Source organism: Carcharodon carcharias, chromosome 4 (genome assembly GCF_017639515.1).
Source record: "Carcharodon carcharias isolate sCarCar2 chromosome 4, sCarCar2.pri, whole genome shotgun sequence".
NCBI lineage: Eukaryota > Metazoa > Chordata > Chondrichthyes > Lamniformes > Lamnidae > Carcharodon > Carcharodon carcharias.
The window spans coordinates 118,801,371-118,818,818 of record NC_054470.1 but is presented as its reverse complement, the minus strand read 5'-3'; positions in this window follow the sequence as shown (position 1 = coordinate 118,818,818).

Genomic DNA, 17,448 nt, shown 5'->3' with positions numbered 1-17,448 from the left:
AAGGGAGCACTACATTGTCGGAGGTGCCATCTTCTGGATGTGATGTTAAACTGAGTCTTGTCTGCCACCTCAGGTGGATATTAATAAAAGTATAATACTATTTTGAAGAAGAGCAGGGGAGTTCTCCCTGATGTCCTGGTCATCATTTACCTCTCAATTAATATCACTAAAACAGATAATCAGTCATCACAATGCTGTTTGTAGGATCTTGCTGTGTGTAAATTAGCTGCGGAATTTCCTATGTTACAATTGGAAAAGTGCTTCATTGGCTGTGAAGTGCTTAGGAACGTCATGAGATTGTGAAAGTCGCTATGTAAATGTAAGTTTTTCTTTCTCTTATTAACCAGTGATCCCAAAGACTAGGAACCCCATCCCAGCACTTCCAAAAACAGGGAATCAATCTGTGTTCTGAGCTTTCAGAGTTTGGAATCATCCTCCCAATTCTCCCAGTTCCTGACAGCTTTCAAGGTTTGGCAGACCTAGGGGCTGAATTTCAACTGAAGATGTGGGGGTTTTCCCTGCTGCCTCTTGCTGGAATAACACCAGAAACTGTGAACACAAGGTGTGATTGGTGGTTTAAGCTGTTTCCCCATGATTTCTGCTAATCCTCCCCCGGAAGTTATGAATGTGAGAGTGAAGAATCCCTGTGAAAATGTTACCTCCCCCAATTTCATGATGCTCCCCCCCAACCATCGCTCCTAGACCACACTATCTCCCCCACCAGTGCGGCTAATCGCCAAGACCCCAAGCCTCCCAGTACCTGAACAGCCCAGGAAATGACCACCTCTCAGTACCCCAGCCCTCAGACTGACAGATCTGAGCACACCCTGCAAATTCCCAAGGTATTTTCAGAGTGTTCTCATGCCATGGTCGCCTCCTCCCCTTACCCTTTCCAACACCACCCCCCTCCCTCACACTGCTGCAGCCTCCTAAAACCCATGTGTTGAGGAAAGAAGTTACCACAAGTTATTTTTTTGCAGATTACAAGTGAAACCTGGACTATCCATCTCAAGGAGATGCCAAAATAAAATGGGGCCTGAGAGTAATTACCTACTGCCTGAGGGAAGACTTGCCCTTCCTAAATCTAATTGTCTCCCTTTGGTAAGTCAAGACTGTATTGAGAACATGTACAATTCCAAAGCAGCAAGGCTCTCCGAGGAGATTATTCGTCCAGACTGATACAGAAACATGCTCACTTTGTAAGGATAAAAAACTGCCAGCTTCAACTAAATTTTGGACTGAGAATTCCCACCCAATTAGGGTAAATTGTAGATCACATTGGCACAGTTTTGAAAGAAATCACGCATACTTTTCTCTCGTGTCATAGCCGGAGAAGGCAATGGTGCGGAACAGTGCAGACTGAGACAGTCCAGATTTTGGTCCCTACTCGGAGCTTAGAGGGAATATCCCTCAACAAGGTAACATTGGGAATATTCAAATCCATTGGACAAAAGAACGGTTTTGATAGAGTAACTGTGTCCAATGGCAGGAGGGTCGGCAACAAGAGGATACAGATTTAAGAGGAACCAGAAGGGGAAGGCGAGGAGAAGTTTTTTATGCAGTGAGTTGTTGGTGATCTGGGACCCACTGCCTGAAACAAATTCAATAATAAGCTTCAAAAGGGCAATTGAATAGACACTTGCCCTCTCTCAGTACGAACCTTGAAATGTCAGCTAGATTTCATGTTCAAGTCTCTGGAACCTGCTGACATGGAGATGTAAGTGCCAACCACTGAACCAGGACTGGCACCAGGGATTGAGGGAAGAACAACTGAGTTCCAAATAGCACCCAAATTTCAAATGAAATAGCAAAGATGTCATTTGCTTCAGTTTTTCCAAGTCTTCCGACACAATTCTCCAACCTCCAATCTTAGAAGAGCTTTAAAATGTTCCTCCTCCATTTACAGGTAAACACTACATGGAAATGAGATTCTCAGTAAAAATCATCAAGGGTTTACTGGTTTATTTTGGAGGAATTTGGAGGAACGAATGAGGGTTTCAGCAGCAGAAGTGCTGAGACAGGGGTGTAGTCAGGCCAGTTATGGAGATGGGAATAGGCAGTCTTAGTGGTAACTAGGATATGTGGTTGAAACACATCTTGGGTTCAAACATGACACCAAGTTTGTGAATAGTCTGGTTCAGCCTCAGACTGTTGCCAGAAAGAGAAGCAGAGTTGGTAGCTAGGGAGCGGGATTTGGAGAAGGGACCAAAGATAATGGCTTCAGTCTTCCCAATATTTAGTTGGAGGAAGTTTCTGCTCATCCAGTGCTGGATGTCATATAAGCATTCTGATAATTTAGCAACATTGGAGGATTCAAGAGGAATGGGGGTGAGGTAGAGCTGGGTGTTGTCAGTGTACATGTGAAAACTGATGCTGTGTTTTCCAATGAGATTGTCAACGGACAGTGTTTATAGATGACAAATAGGAGGGGGCCAAGGATAGATCCCTGGGGGACACCAGAGGTACCTGAGCAGGAATAGGGAGAGAAGCCATTGATGGTGATTCTCTGGCTAAGATTAAATAAATAAGAATGGAATCAGGCGAGTGCAGTCCCACCCAGCTGGACAGCAGTGTTGGAGGATGGTGTGTCCAACTGTGTCAAAGGCTGCAAACTTGTCAAGAAGGATGAGGAAGGGTAGTTTACCCCTGTCACAGTCAGAAAGGGATCATTCTCTTTAGAATAGAAGCTGAGAGGAGATGCACCAGGCATGTGGGTCTTCGGTTACGTGGAGAAACTGGAAAAGCTTCGAACCTCAGCTGTTTACAATTTATATCAATGATTTAGATGAGGGGACTGAGTGTAACATATCCAAGTTTCCTGATGATACCAAGTTCGGGAAGTAAGTGGTGAGAAGGACACAAGAAAGCTGCAGAGGGATTTATATACAGGTTGAGTGAGTGGACAAGAACATAGCAAATGGAATATAATAGTGTGAAAAATAAGTATAAAATAATGGTCAGAAAAATAAGCAGAATTTTTTTGAATGATAAGAGACTGAGCAATGTTTGCAGTCAGAGGGAACTTGTACATTGAAGCACAGAAGGCTAATAAGCAATTAGGGAGGCAAATGCTATGTTAGCTTTTCATACAAGTGTGGAAGTAAAAAAATCTTATGTCAATTACACAATGTATCGGCTATACCTGCAGTATTGTGTACAGTTTTGGGCCCCTTACCAAAGGAAGGATGTGCTTGCCCTAAAGGGAGTGCAATGAGGGTTCACCAAATTGGTTCCTGGGATAAGGAGCAGACCAGGTCTACCTATATTCTCTGGAGCTTAGAAAAATAAGAGGTAATTTAATTGAAACATATAAAGTCCTTAACGTGCCTGACAAGGTAGATGCTGAGAAAATGTTTCCCCCTGGGGAATCCAGAGCACAGGGACACTGCTGAAAATAAGGGGTCAGCCACTTCAGACTGAGGTGAGAGAAATTGCTTCACTCAGAGGATTGTGAATTGTTGGAATTTTCTTGCCCAGGGTAGGAGAGAGCGGGTGCTTGATTGGTAAGGGGATCAAAGGTTACGGGAAGAAGGCGGGAGAATGGGGTTGAGAAACTTATCAGCCATGATTGAACGGCAGAGCAGACTCAATGGGCCAATTGGCCTAATTTCTGCTCCTGTGTCTTATGGTGCTGTGAATGCCCAGCTGTTGAGTATATTCATGCCAGAGGTCAACAGATTTTTGGGCACTGTGCGAAAAGAGTGGGGTGGGGGAGGGGTGTGGAAGAGGGACTAATTGAATTGGCCTCCCTCTGTGTTTTATGATTCATAAAAAAGGGGCAAATGAAAATCAGTTTTATTGCAGTTGCTTTGATAAACCCCAGATGGCGCTGTGAGCTCAGTTTAGATTTGAAGAATCTGTAGAGCGTTTGTGTCCCATCAAACTCAATTTATCATAATCATTTCCTCAGCAAAATTATAGGATTACTGACATACTTTCAGAAAAATGCACTTCCTGATCTAAAATATGTCACGGAAACATCAGAAACCACTAAGATCTGCAACGATATATTAGTAATGGGATGAAGCTGTCTGGCACCATAGCTTGCAAGGTTTTGCAGTAAAAAAAGATAACAATCACTCGCGTCTTGTTACCTTCATAGCCAACACCAGGCTAGAAAACAGAACAAATTCATGACTGCTGAGCTGTTCACAAATTTGGGTCATCTCTGCGTGAAATCACCTCAAACGTTTCTATTTATTTCTGCAGAGTTTCTTTTGCTAAAATCCGAGCCGCGGATCTCGATAAAAAGAAAAGAATTGCATTTAATGAGAAAAGTCAGCCACGCGGGCCACTCAAGTCTGCTCCGTTGTTCAACAAGATCACAATTAATCCTTGACCACCTCCACTTTCCCACCCTATCCCCATACAGCACCTTCCACCACCGCAGAACGTCCCAGAGCATTTTATAGCCAATGAGGTATTTTCGAAGTGTAGTCACTGTTGTGGTGTAGGAAATGGGGCAGCCCATTTGTGCACAGCAAGCTCCCAAAAACAGCAATGTGGTAATGACCAAACCGGCTACTTTTTAGAAATGATGTTCGAGGGATAGATAGGCCGTTGCTGAGAGTGCCCTTATTCTTTAGTTGAACTAGCACCGTGAGATCTTTAACTCAAAGAGCAGAGAGGGCTTCAGTTTAACATCTCATCCAAAAGACAGCACTTCTGACCATGCAGCACTCCCTCAGTACTGCACTAGGGTGCTTCAGTTTGCTGACTGATTAAGATTATTCCATATATTATTCAATGTATTTAGTTGCTGTTTCATGGAAATTATGCCTGTGCAATACCCTGACAAGATATTGATCTGTAATTCATTGAAAAGTTCAGTGTCTACTGAATAAATTGATAAACTGACCGCTAAAACAAACCAGTGAATTGCACTGGCTGGAAAATTCCTACCATTTAAAGTGAGTGTGATATAAATGCTTTCTTGTATTTCATGTCCAATTTGCATGCTGTTTACACAATGTCGTGAATGTTCCCAGAGTGGAGCATTCCACACATCATCCAGTGAGTTAGGCTTTTTCCTGCATCCTTCAGCTCATACATGTTTTGCACTGTAACTTGCTGGGAGTGTGAGCTGATAACGGCACAGTGAGGGCAACAGGACATCTGGGACCTCAGTGAATGACGGGACCAACAGTCTATCTCCGTAACCAATGAGATTGAAGGATTGAGAAAGAATGAGAGGAACAACAGAGAGGGAAATCGAGCAAATTAAAGTCAAATCAGGTAAGAAAGAGACATAAAGAGAGGGAACGAATGAATGATTGTATTGAGAGAGAAAAAAGAGAAAGGAAAATAAAAATGTTATAAAATTTAACTTTAAAAAAAAATTCCCAACAACAATTTATGACTTGTAGGAATGAGCCTCCACAATTTAAACTGTTTCCTTTCTGGGCTGAAGAGGATGAGCAGCAGTGCAGAAACATAAATTTCCTCATTAAAAAGGGACCTTAAGCTGTTAAGTACTGACCTGAACTTTCTGTGGTGGTTTAATGGGTAATTATTGCACATATACAGCAATATCTTGAATGTCACAGGAAGGATGAGGCAAGATAATGTTTTTTTAATGAGGTTAATGGTGGAGCAATGCAAATCATCCAGGAACTTGTAGCGATTCAAAATCCATGGGAATCTCTCCATTGTCAAAAGATTCTGGACAATTTTATTGTTAATAATCAGAAGTGTGATTAAACTCAGTTATTTTGGCAGCAAAATCTAGCCTAATATTTTTGTTTAATAGAAACTGCGCTACTTTTAATAATAATTGGCAATTGTGATGAAGAGGCAATGGCTTGAAATGTTTGGGTGGATTTTAATCCACAAAACATTTCAGTTTGGTTTGGGTAAGATACAAAAATGTTGTAAAGTTCAAACCCAGCCCGAACCCATTTCCAACCTGCCCAATTCTGGGTTTAGCCAAGGTGGGACAGGGCACAATCAACCCAGTCCCAGCAAGTGGTTTGCTCATTTATATTGGGGCTGCATACCTCATATTTAACTTGCATCAAAGGTTTAACCCTGGGGGCCCCGAGAAAACCAGCAGCTGAAGAGAGGCAAGGACACTTTCAGGGAGGATGGGGAGTTCTTTTGCAGCACTGCTTGTGGGCCAAGGGGAGTTGGGGTGCTTCTACAGTGCCACCTCCCCCTAACTGACCTCTTCCATCAGGCAGGACACCATCCCCATAATCAGACCCATTCATCCAAAGATACTGCCCACCCCCTCTGATTGGAGATTGAACTCTTCCCCTCCCCCCTCTCCCCTCAGGGTTGAAAAAACAATCTTGTCTTTTTAACAGAGACTGAGTTAATACCATTATGTGTGTTTGGTGAGAGACTCGCCAAAACAAGGTCACCAACAGACCAGTAAAAAATAAGTTCAAAACTTACAGGAAGTATTAAAAATAAGCAAGATGCTTTTTCAGAACAAAGGCAGAAACACAAACTATATCATTCCTGTGATTTATCACAAAATAAAATTTCTGTCATTGACTTAGTGGAGGCAAAAGTCACTAATGAAGCAGAGAGCTAAAATATCCTCTTCGTTTTATTCAATCCCCAGGAGGAACCATTTGAACCAAAATTACCAAATTTACTGAATGACCCCCAAATGAAGAAATCATCAACAAGATCCCACTTTTTGTAACTTTTACTTTAACACAAATCAGAACCGATGTAAATTAAACATGAATTAACAGACATATTACACTTCAAATACACTTTAAATAATCAATACAGCATAATATGTTTTACACAACCACAAGTATCCACATGACATCCCTCAGATATGTGGCATCATGTGCATTTCCAAAGTTCTCTAACTCGACTTTTAGTACATGGGATCTCTCATTCTCCCACTTAATGAATTCGGCCCTTGAATCATCTGCAGCCATATTCCATCCGAGGTCCCCAGAGGTGGTTGTCACCTGAATGGAACGCTCCTGTAGAACCTTCTTAGCCAGATTCAAGACAATATTGATGGCACAGATTTCCCAGAGATTCCTTTATCTGATTGCTTTAATAAACCCTGTTAAATCAGCTGGTTGGATCTGGCAAAATTGAAGCAGCAGCAGTAATATTGTCAAATTCACAACCCCTGCTCTCACCCCATCCTCAGCTTTCTATCCTGTTTAACGGTATTACACACACACATCATTCCTTGTAAATGTGCCTTCTCTGTTCTCTCTTCTGCTGCAGATCCTTTATCTACAGATCTCCTTTGTGTCTGGCCACATGGCTATTTTGTATCTTAACTTCCTTTCTTCTGGTACTGCTTCCAGGTCAAGGGTCACCAGGTCACCAGCATTTCTTATTACCCAAGGAAATTACAATTGAAGCAAACTCTTAAAAGTCCTTTTCAAACTTTCTTGGAAACAATTACAGATTCCACAGACATTTAAAATAAATTACAAATTTTACTTATAGAAACATAGAAACTAGGAGCAGGAGTAGGCCATTCGGCCCTTCGAGCCTGCTCCACCATTCAATATGATCATGGCTGATCATCCAACTCAATAACTTGCTCCTACTTTCTCCCCATATCCTTTGATCCATTTTGCCCCAAGAGCTATATCTAACTGCTTCTGGTAAACATACAATGTTTTGGCCTCAACTACTTTCTGTAGTACTTTATTGTACTACTTCTGGGTCAAAGGTCAGCACAATTTATATAGTGAGTTCTCTGAAGACCAATCAGTAAACCTAGCAACAAGGCTAATAAGGCCATAAAAAATGCAAACCATGCTCTGTGGTTCATTTCTAGAGGGATAGAATTGAACAGCAGAAAAATTCTGTTAAACTTGTATCGAACTATGATTAGACCACAATTGGGGCTCTGTGCACAGTTCCAGTTTCCATGTCATTGATCTGAAATTTCTCCAGTGAACTGCCCTAGGGATGCCCAGTAGCCTTCATATTAATGAGGCCCAAGGCCCAATTTCCTGTACGCCTCAGGATGGTCCAATTATGCACAAGGATATTGTGCATTTCAAGGTCAACCTGCCTTTGAAAGGCTGGTTGAGTTCGATTTTACTTCTCACTGTATAAATTCACTTCACTGTTGCTGTTTGAATGACCCGTGGTAATAAATGATCGGTGGATTTTCCCGGCTGACACGTGAAAAGTTAATCACTTTTCTGCTGAAGACATGTTTGCCACTGAGTGGCAGTGCAGCCCTTACTTTCATTGTTCTGGTCACTGCTGACCATAGACTCAGTCATCTATTAAAAAGCGTTTCTTTTTTTTCTGAATAACAGTTAGCCCTTAGTGCACGATTTAAAAACACAGTTTTAGTTCAAGAGAAACCTTTTTTGCCCAAAGAGTGGTTAGAATGTCAAACTCACAGCTACATGGAGGCGAATATTATAGGTGCGTTTAAAGGGAAGCTAAATAAACACATGAGACAGAAAGGAAAGAGAAATGTGAAATAGGAGCTGGAGTAGGCCATTCAGCCCCTCAAACCTGCTTTACCATTCAACAAGATCATGGCTGATCTTTTGCCTCAACTCCACCTTCCTGCATCCCCATACCCCTGAATTCCCTCAGCATCCAAAAATTTGTCGGCCTTTGTCCTGAATGCTCTCAAGGACTATGTACCCTCTGAGATAGAGAATTCCAAAGACTCACAACCCTTGAGCGAAAAAAAATTCTCCTCATCTCAGTCCAAAAGGGTCAACCAATTATTCGGAGATCATGACCCGTGTGTTCTGGATCCCCCAGCCCGGGGAAACGTTTTCTCAGTATCTACCATGTCAAGCCCTTTCAGAATTTGAAACGTTTTAATCAGATCTCCTCTTGTTCTTCTAAAGCCCAAAAAGTAGAAGCCTGGTCTGAGAGAATATGGCCGGTAGAATAGAAGGATAGGTTAATAGGTTAGGATAGAGTAAGGTGGGAGGAAGCTTGTGTGGACTGTGAACACCAGCACAGACCAGTTGTGCTGAATGGTCTGTTCCAATGCTGTGAATTTGATGTAATTCTATTTAAATTGTGATAGTGGAAGGTTACTTGAAATGAGGAAACTAGATGGTGATTTTGGAAAAAGTAATTGCAGCAAAATCTTGCTGATGCTGATGTTTATAAAAGCAACTCGCAGGGAAGTAAATTCTTATCCTATGAGATGATCTTTGTATGTAATATTGTATAAAATTAGGTAAACTACCTGTGCCAAAGGTCCTGGGGGCTTTGTACAGAAGTTGCTTTGTTGCTGTGGAATCTACTGACTTTTTTCCCATTGTTCTTGGAACCTGGGCAAGAATTCATTACACTGTCACACATCCCTATCCGACACTGAGAAGGTGAGAGTTGGCTTTCTTGAATTACTGCAATCCTTTCTGCAGATTGGTGCTGGATACAAAGAAAAAGACTTGCATTTCTGGAGGCTCCCTCACAACCTCAAAGCAGCCCAAAGTGCTTCACAGCCAATGGCATACCTTTTGAAGTCACGGCTGTAAAGTAGGAAATGCGGCAGTCAATTTGTGCACAGCAAGCTCCCACAAACATCAGTGTGGTAATGACCAGATCATTCGTTTTTAGTGATATTGATTCGGGGATAAACATTGATCAGGATAGCGGGGAGAACTCCCCCGCTTTTCTTCAAAATAATACCGTGAGATCTTTTCTGTGCACCCGGGATGGCAGGCAGGGACAAGGTTTAGCATCCCATTGGAGACACTACACTTCCAAGAGTGCAGTGCTCCCTCAATATTACACGGAGCCATCAGCCTGGATTGTGTACTCAAGTCCCTGGAGCGAGAACTTAACCTACAGCTTCTGTGCTATACAGTGACATGGCTTTTGTACTCAATGGTCATTCTGAAATGGCAGTGGGTAGGGTTGTAATGTATTAGTGAAATAATGTCAGGCTTGTCCAGTTCATGGTGATGTGTGTTTTAAAGAGGAGCTTGAATGTGGTAGTCTTCCTGTGATACTGTGCATTCCGAGATGTAGAGATTTAAGCTAATTCAATTCAGTGCTCATACCAGCAAAGCAAAGGCCTTATTTTTATTATTTTAATTCCAACAATTTTGTTTTATTTTAAATGCATAGATTGGAAAAGGGATTTGGTATAAATGGTTTTGCTTCCAGTATAGAGACTCTTCGTACTGCATACCTCCTCATAACACATTTTCCAATTGCATCCAGCAAAGTGTTCCAACATAGCTGGAGTTATCCATTACCATATGAAGGAGTGAGTTCCATATTCTCACCACGCTCTGGGTAAAGAACTATCTCCTGAATTCCCTACTGGATTTAATCGTGACTATCTTATATTTATGGTCTTTCGCTTTGATCTCTCCTACATCTAGAAGCATCTACTCTACATCTACCCAATCAAACCCTTCCATATTTTTAAAGACCTGAGGGAAATAAACTAGCCAGGTGACAGGAATACAGCAAGAGAATGGAACTGTCTGGATTACTCTATTGAACTCGCATGGAATCAATGGCCTGAATGGCTCTATGAGAACATGCTTTGGCCTTTGCATTTCAGTTGAAAAGAGCCCCAGCCTGTTCAATCTCTCCTGTTATAATCTCTTAGTTCTGTAAATCATTTTTGCATCCTCGCTAGTGTTCAATGTTCTTCTCAAATATGAGAACAGAAATGTGCACCGTACTCCAACTGTATTTATCTCATAGGAAATTATTGGAATATTTTTTATTGTGAATTTCACCTTTTCTTTCTTGAACACTCCTACGCTATAACATGTGAGTAGTTTTCAAGGTACACACTCACCTCCCCATCCCGAATATTTTCAATGCTGCCTGCTGGGGTTCACTTTCAGTTGTCCATCTCCGCCCACCCACTGACCACACTCCCATGCAGCACCTGTGCTTGTCCAACACGAGGCTCCGCTCACTTTCCATTTGCACAGCATGGAAATCGTCAAGTTTCTGATCAGCTTCCCTGTCCCTTTCCCTCCCCCAGTCACCCATGTCCTTTCCTCGATCACAGTTCACCCTCCTGGCATCACTTTCCACCTCCCCACTGTTACCCTACAGCCTGAACCCTTGTCTTTCCAGGGTGTCCAGGTGAACATGCACTTTCCCCACCTTCCTGAGAATCCCACCCACATCCACATTGACCTCCCTGATCTCCTCATTCGCACTTCCAGGGTCCGTGTCTGCCTCCGAGTCCCCGCCAATCACCCTTGCCGTCCCTTCTATTGTGACCATCACACCCTCAGCCTCCCGCCCTTCTGTTCCCATTCCCTCCTACCACACCCACTCTCAGTTCGTTCCCCAGGAGGCAGTCATTAACCCCACAGACTCCTTCCTTGCATTTTTACCTGTACATCCCTCCCCGCTTACTCGCTCCTCACCCTTACTCCCTCTTCCCCCAGATTTGTTCCTCCCCCTGGACTCCTCCCCTCTGAACTCCTTCCTCCCCCCAGACACCTTCTCCCGCCAAAGTCCTTACCCCCCCGTCGAAGTCCTTCTCCCCTCCAAACTCCTTCCTTTACACCTTCCTCCCCCCTTACAGTTACCTCCCCTGTTGCTGCATTCTCCCCCATCACACCCTCCTCCCCCATGCTCCCTCCTCCCCTCCCAACCTTCATTCCTCCATCCCAAAATCACCTCCTGACACCTTCATTCTCCCCCTCCCAACCTTACACCTCCCAATATACCTTCCTCTCCACTCACAGCTGGAGTTTCCTCTCCCCCCTGCCCGACGATCATCTGCAGCAGCCCATGGCCAAGGGGGCCCCAGACATCAATTGTGACCTCCCACCTTCTGTGAGCTGCTTCACAGCAGAGTCACGTCCATGAGGATCCACCCAGCAGGCGATGCACATGTTCCTCCAGGGTCCGGTAGCTGTAGGGCTCCAGCACCTTCTGCTCCTCGAATGTCCACGATCTGAGCAAGGCCCTAACGGTAAGTCCTGATTTCTGCACATCACACTTGTCAAGACCTGTCCCGGGCCAGCGTGATTTCCAATGTGGGCAGTAAATTTGACATGGGGATATGATTCCGAGGAGCAGGCAAGATGATGAGATGCAAGTGCTTTGAAATTCAATTCCTGGCGTTGGACGGTGGGAAAGGCAGCCCACCATTGACGGTTTCACCATGGCATAAAACCAATTTTTGGCCTTCTCACCATATTGTCTGCTCATGCCCACTATGACACCCAATGTCAACAGGGCTGGAAAATTCCAGCCGGAGTGTTCAGAAACCAAGGCTAGCCACAAATTTCAAGGGCCCTCGATGGATTCAGCTGTCATTTTTAAAGTCATCACGATAATTGGTTCCCTCTTTGGTTACTTCTTCTGAGGCACAGGAGTAGATAATAATCCCACTGGTTTAAAACACAAGGTCTAAGAAGGCAGCTAACAAACTGCTTCAGAGCATTAATGGCTTATAGAGTCAAAGAATCTTACGGTATTGAAGGAGGCCATTTTGTCCATCCTGTCTATGATGGCTATTTGTAAGAGCGATCCAATTAGTCCCACTCTTCTTGCCCATTTCCCATGGCCCTGCAATCCTCTCCCCTTCGTGTACTTATCCAGTTCCCTTTTGAATCAGCTTTCACTGTTCTTTCAAGCAGTGCATTCCAGATCACAACTTCTGGAGTAAAGAAAATTATCATTATATCATCTCTGGTTCTTTTGCCAATTGCCTTAAATCTGTGTCCCCAGAAACAGGTTCTCCTGATTTATTCTCCTGAAACCTTTTGTGATAGTGAAAACCTCTGATCAATCTCCCCTCTGCTCTAAGGAGAACAATCCCAGCTTCTCCAGTCTCTCCATGTAACTGAAGTCCGTCATTCATTGCTCCATAAATACAATTGACCTCAGTATATCTCATGCCCGTTGACAGCTTTCCAATAGTGCTGGTTTTAGTAAGCTGTACCATGTGGAGAAATGGTTGCCATCATTTAATTTGAAAGTGCAGATCAACCATAAGGTTTCTGATTCCCTCAATCTGCCAGAGTTGTGCAATGCCCAGAAAATTATTCTCTCTCCAACTGCCAAAAACATAGCTTCAACTGATAATTGTTTCACCCTTAACAAGGGTTGTTAGCCCAGTTGGTTTGAACAGGAAAGCTCATTGTTTTTCTTGGAAGACCTTTGCTTAAGACTGCATTAGAACACGTCAAACATGGGTAGAACCCAGCGGACAAATGAATATAATCCATTGTAAAACAATCATTTGGCTTTCCTGATCGGTACACTTTGATTGTTCCACATACGCTAACCTACAAAATTCAGAAATGCTGATGAACAGGTTCAAAATAATCACATACTGTTAACAACTGAGGGAATAGCAATGCATAACTGATAAATAGCCAAGAATGATCTTCAACAACCAAGCACTGCATCAAGGTGACTGAACGAGCAAAATTTATTTTCATTACATTCGATTAAAGGGTTTTGATTTGTGAGTTTGTTCCCTGTTCATCCACAGGCAAGACATTCTATTTTTTGATAACTTTGTGATGTATTTTCCACCATTTTGAAGCATTCTAGAAGAAAAGCTCTTGATCACCCATCCTAATATCTCGTTATGTGGCTCAGTGTCAAATTTCGTCTGATAACAATCCTGTGAAGCACCGCAGGATGTTGAACAATGTTAAAGGTGCTATATACACACAGCTTTGTTGTATATATATGTCACTGGTGCAGTTACAAGCCCCTATAATGCTCTCCAGATAATTTGTCCTATGTTTTGTCTGACAGGGTATTCGTTGCTGCAGCTGGTCTAAAAAGCCATCACTTTGTAACAATGCTTTCCAAATAGCCTGAGCAATAGGAACTTTAGAAACCTGAAGTGTTCATCTTTGTGCCCCATTCTCTAACCTGAGCACCCATCAAATCAGACACCTTGCTGGCCCCAGAGTCTTGCAATTGAGCAGCTTAAATTTATCACAAATGTTAAAGCTGAATCTGAACATGTATTTAAAACATTTTTGCTACATTACTTGTAAAAGATCAGAATATGCAACCTTAGTTCATTGAGTCTGTCCCCTTATAATTAGTTAAGTTGATGCCTTTAGTACATAAGTAGTCACCATTTGGCAAAATAATCAGAGTGGAGATGAGGAGAGTTTTTTACACAGTGAGTTGTTGCTATCTGCAACCTGCTGTCAGAAAGGGTAGTAGAAAAAATTCAACAGTAACTTTCAAAGGGAACTGGATAAAAGCTTGAAAAGGGAAATTTTGCTGGGGTCTGGAGGGGAGGAGCAGGGACGTGTAGGACTAATTGGATCGCTCTTTCAAAGAGCCGGCACAGGCACAAAGGGCAGAATGGCTTCTTACTGTGTTTTATGGTTCTATGATTCTATTTCAAATCTGTATTGAAATAGAGTGCCATTAAGGAGGCTTAATGCACCATAAATATGAGTAATTTGTGTAAAACATTGAGATACTTTCTGAGATGTGAAGATCAAACTAAATCTTATAATAATTATGTAAAGTTACCAACATTTCCAAGTATTTTTATGCATTTAATATCAATTGAAGAAACTAAGCATATTTCCTCACAAGTCTCTCAATTCCATTAGTTAACAGCTGTGAGTTATTTCAAATTTCTATATGCTAGATATATCTTCATAGCACTTACAGTATATTTCCCAAACAGATGCTTTCAGAGCAGAGGTGATGTGGTAATTTGTGATGGATATCTTGCATTTTTATAGCACCTTTCAAAGCCTCAAGGCATCCCAAATATTGAAACGTTCCTGAGGTGTGGTCCCTGTTGGAATGTGGGAAATAGGGGAGCCAATTTATACACAGCAAACTCTCAAGAAGTGAAAATGTGATAATGACCATTTAATGATGTTGATTGGGGGGATAAATATCAATCAGAATACTGGGAAGAACTCCCCTGCTCTTCTTCAAAATAGTGCCATGAGAAATTTTATGTTCAGCTGAGAGAGCGGGTGGGGCATCAATTTAACATCTCATCTGAAAGGAAGCACCTCTGACAGTGCAGCACTCCCTCAGTTCTACACTAGGAGCATTAGTGTGGATTAAGTGTTCAGTCTCTTGAACCCACTGGCTTCTGATCCAGTGGCAACAGTGGTACACATTGAGTCACAGTTGACACTCTAAGTGTCAGGCAATGATCATCTCCAACAAGAGAGAATCTAGCCATCACCCCTTGACATTCAATGGCATTACCATCACTGAATCCCCCACTTTCAACATCCCAGGGGGTTGCTATTGACCAGAAACTGAACTGGACTAGCCACATAAATACTGTGGCTATAGGAGCAGGTCAGAGACTAGGAATCCTGCGACCAGTAACTCACCTCCTGACTCCCCAGAGTCTATCCCCAAATTCCAAGGCACAAGTCAGGAATTTGATGGAATACCCTCCACTTGCCTGGATGAGTGCAGCTCAACAACACTCAAGAAGCTCAAAACCGCCCAGAACAAAGCAGCTCACTTGATTGGTTCCCCTTCCTCAAATATTTACTCCTTCCACTACCGAAACACAGTAGCAGCAGTGTGTATCATCTACAAGATGCACTGCAGGAACTTACCAAGGCTCCTTCAACAGCAACTTCCAAACACATGACCACTACCATCTAGAAGGACAAGGGCAGCAGACACATGGGAACACCACCACCTGGAAGTTCCCCTCCAAGTCACTCACCATCCTGACTTGGAAATATATCGCCGTTCCTCCACTGTCACTGAGTCAAAATCCTGGAACTCCCTCCCTAACAGAACTGTGGGTGTACCTACACCTCAGGGACCGCAGTGGTTCAAGAAGGCAGCTCACCGCCACCTTCTCAAGGGCAATTAGGGATGGGCAATAAATGCTGGCCCAGCCAGTGACACCCACAAGCCATAAATTAATTTTTAAAAATTGGAAATACATTGGTTACCAAGTAGTCTAATTTCCCCAAAATCAAATAAGCTATTTGTGTCAAATTGATCACTCAAAATCAACTGGTGTTGCAAGGAGCTTTTTCTGTCACTTTTGTGCTTCTGTATATGCTGTGTGTTTCTAATGTAACTATTCCCATATTTGAAAGATTTATTCTGTAATTTAAGTTTATCTATCTAGCAGGATTGTTAATACAGCTGCGTCTGTTGTTTTGCCTCACTGATGTAGTGTAGTTTCTCCAACTGACACTACTTCACCTTCTCTCAAACCCAAATCGTTCCCCTGATTACACAGTGTCCCTAGGTTACTGTGCTCTGATGCCTAGAAATGTGTGTTATTATTACACTGGGAGTCCTGTGCAACTGCTCCACCAGCTTCACTGATGTTTGATTTCTCAGTGCAGAATGTGTGTGCTTAAATGGAGCAGTGGTATTATCAGGAGACCAATTTCAGTGCGGAGCAACAGCAACATTGTACAAGTCATTACTTAAAGCACACAGAAATGAATCACACATTTTGGCAACAATTTGAAAAGATTTCTGAATGGTTATTATCAACTACATCAAAACTGCTCACTGCATGAGACATTGCTACTAGTTAACAAGGAATTATAAACACAATTTGAAATGACTGCAAACTTGGAGCAATAAATTCCCAAGAACTGATAATTAAACAATCTTTTTGGAGAGTTTTGAGGACTTATTTCACCTTCCAGCAGCAGATTTGGGATAATTTTATGACTTTTATAAAGACAGCCTGAAGACGTGAAATGTTGCAAGATCATCATTTTAAGTGTGCTTACATAAAAGCTGTTGCATCTCAAAGCAATTCATTGTGAAGTGAATGTTTAGAGATGTTTTTGAGAGATATCAGAAAGCTCTAAACAAGTATGGTTCTTCCATATGTCATTGTGAAACAGAATTGTCATTCTTCTTTGCTTGATATTACAGTATTTTGGGAATTAATTTCCATGTCACTGTCAACAAAACTAGTTTCAAATATATCGAATATAGGAACATAGGACTTAGGAACAGGAGTAGGCCATCTGGCCCCTAGAGCCTGCTCCACCATTCAGTAAGATCATGGCTAATCTGATTGTAACCTCAACCCTGCCTGTCATTCCTGCCTACCCCAATAACCTTTCACCTCCTTGTTAATCAAGAATCTATCTATCTCTGCCTTAAAAATATTCAAAGACTCTGCTTCCACCGCCTTTTGAGGAAGAGAGTTCCAAAGAGTCACAACCCTCTAAGAGAAAAAAATTCTCCTCATTTATGTCTTAAATGAGCGAGCCCTTATTTTTAAACAGTGACCCCTAGTTCTAGATTCTCCTGCAAGAGGAAACATCCTCTCCACATCCACCCTGTCAATGACACCTCAGGATCTTAAAGGTGTCAATCAAGCTGCCTCTTCCTCTTCTAAATTCCAGTGGATACAAGCCTAACCTGTCCAACCTCTCCTCATAAGACAACCCACCCATTCCTGGTATTAGTCTAATAAACCTTCTCTGAACTGCTTCTAATGCATTTACATCTTTCTTTAAATAATGAGACCAGTATTGTACACAATGCTCCAGATGTGGTCTCACCAGTGTCCTGTACAACTGAAGC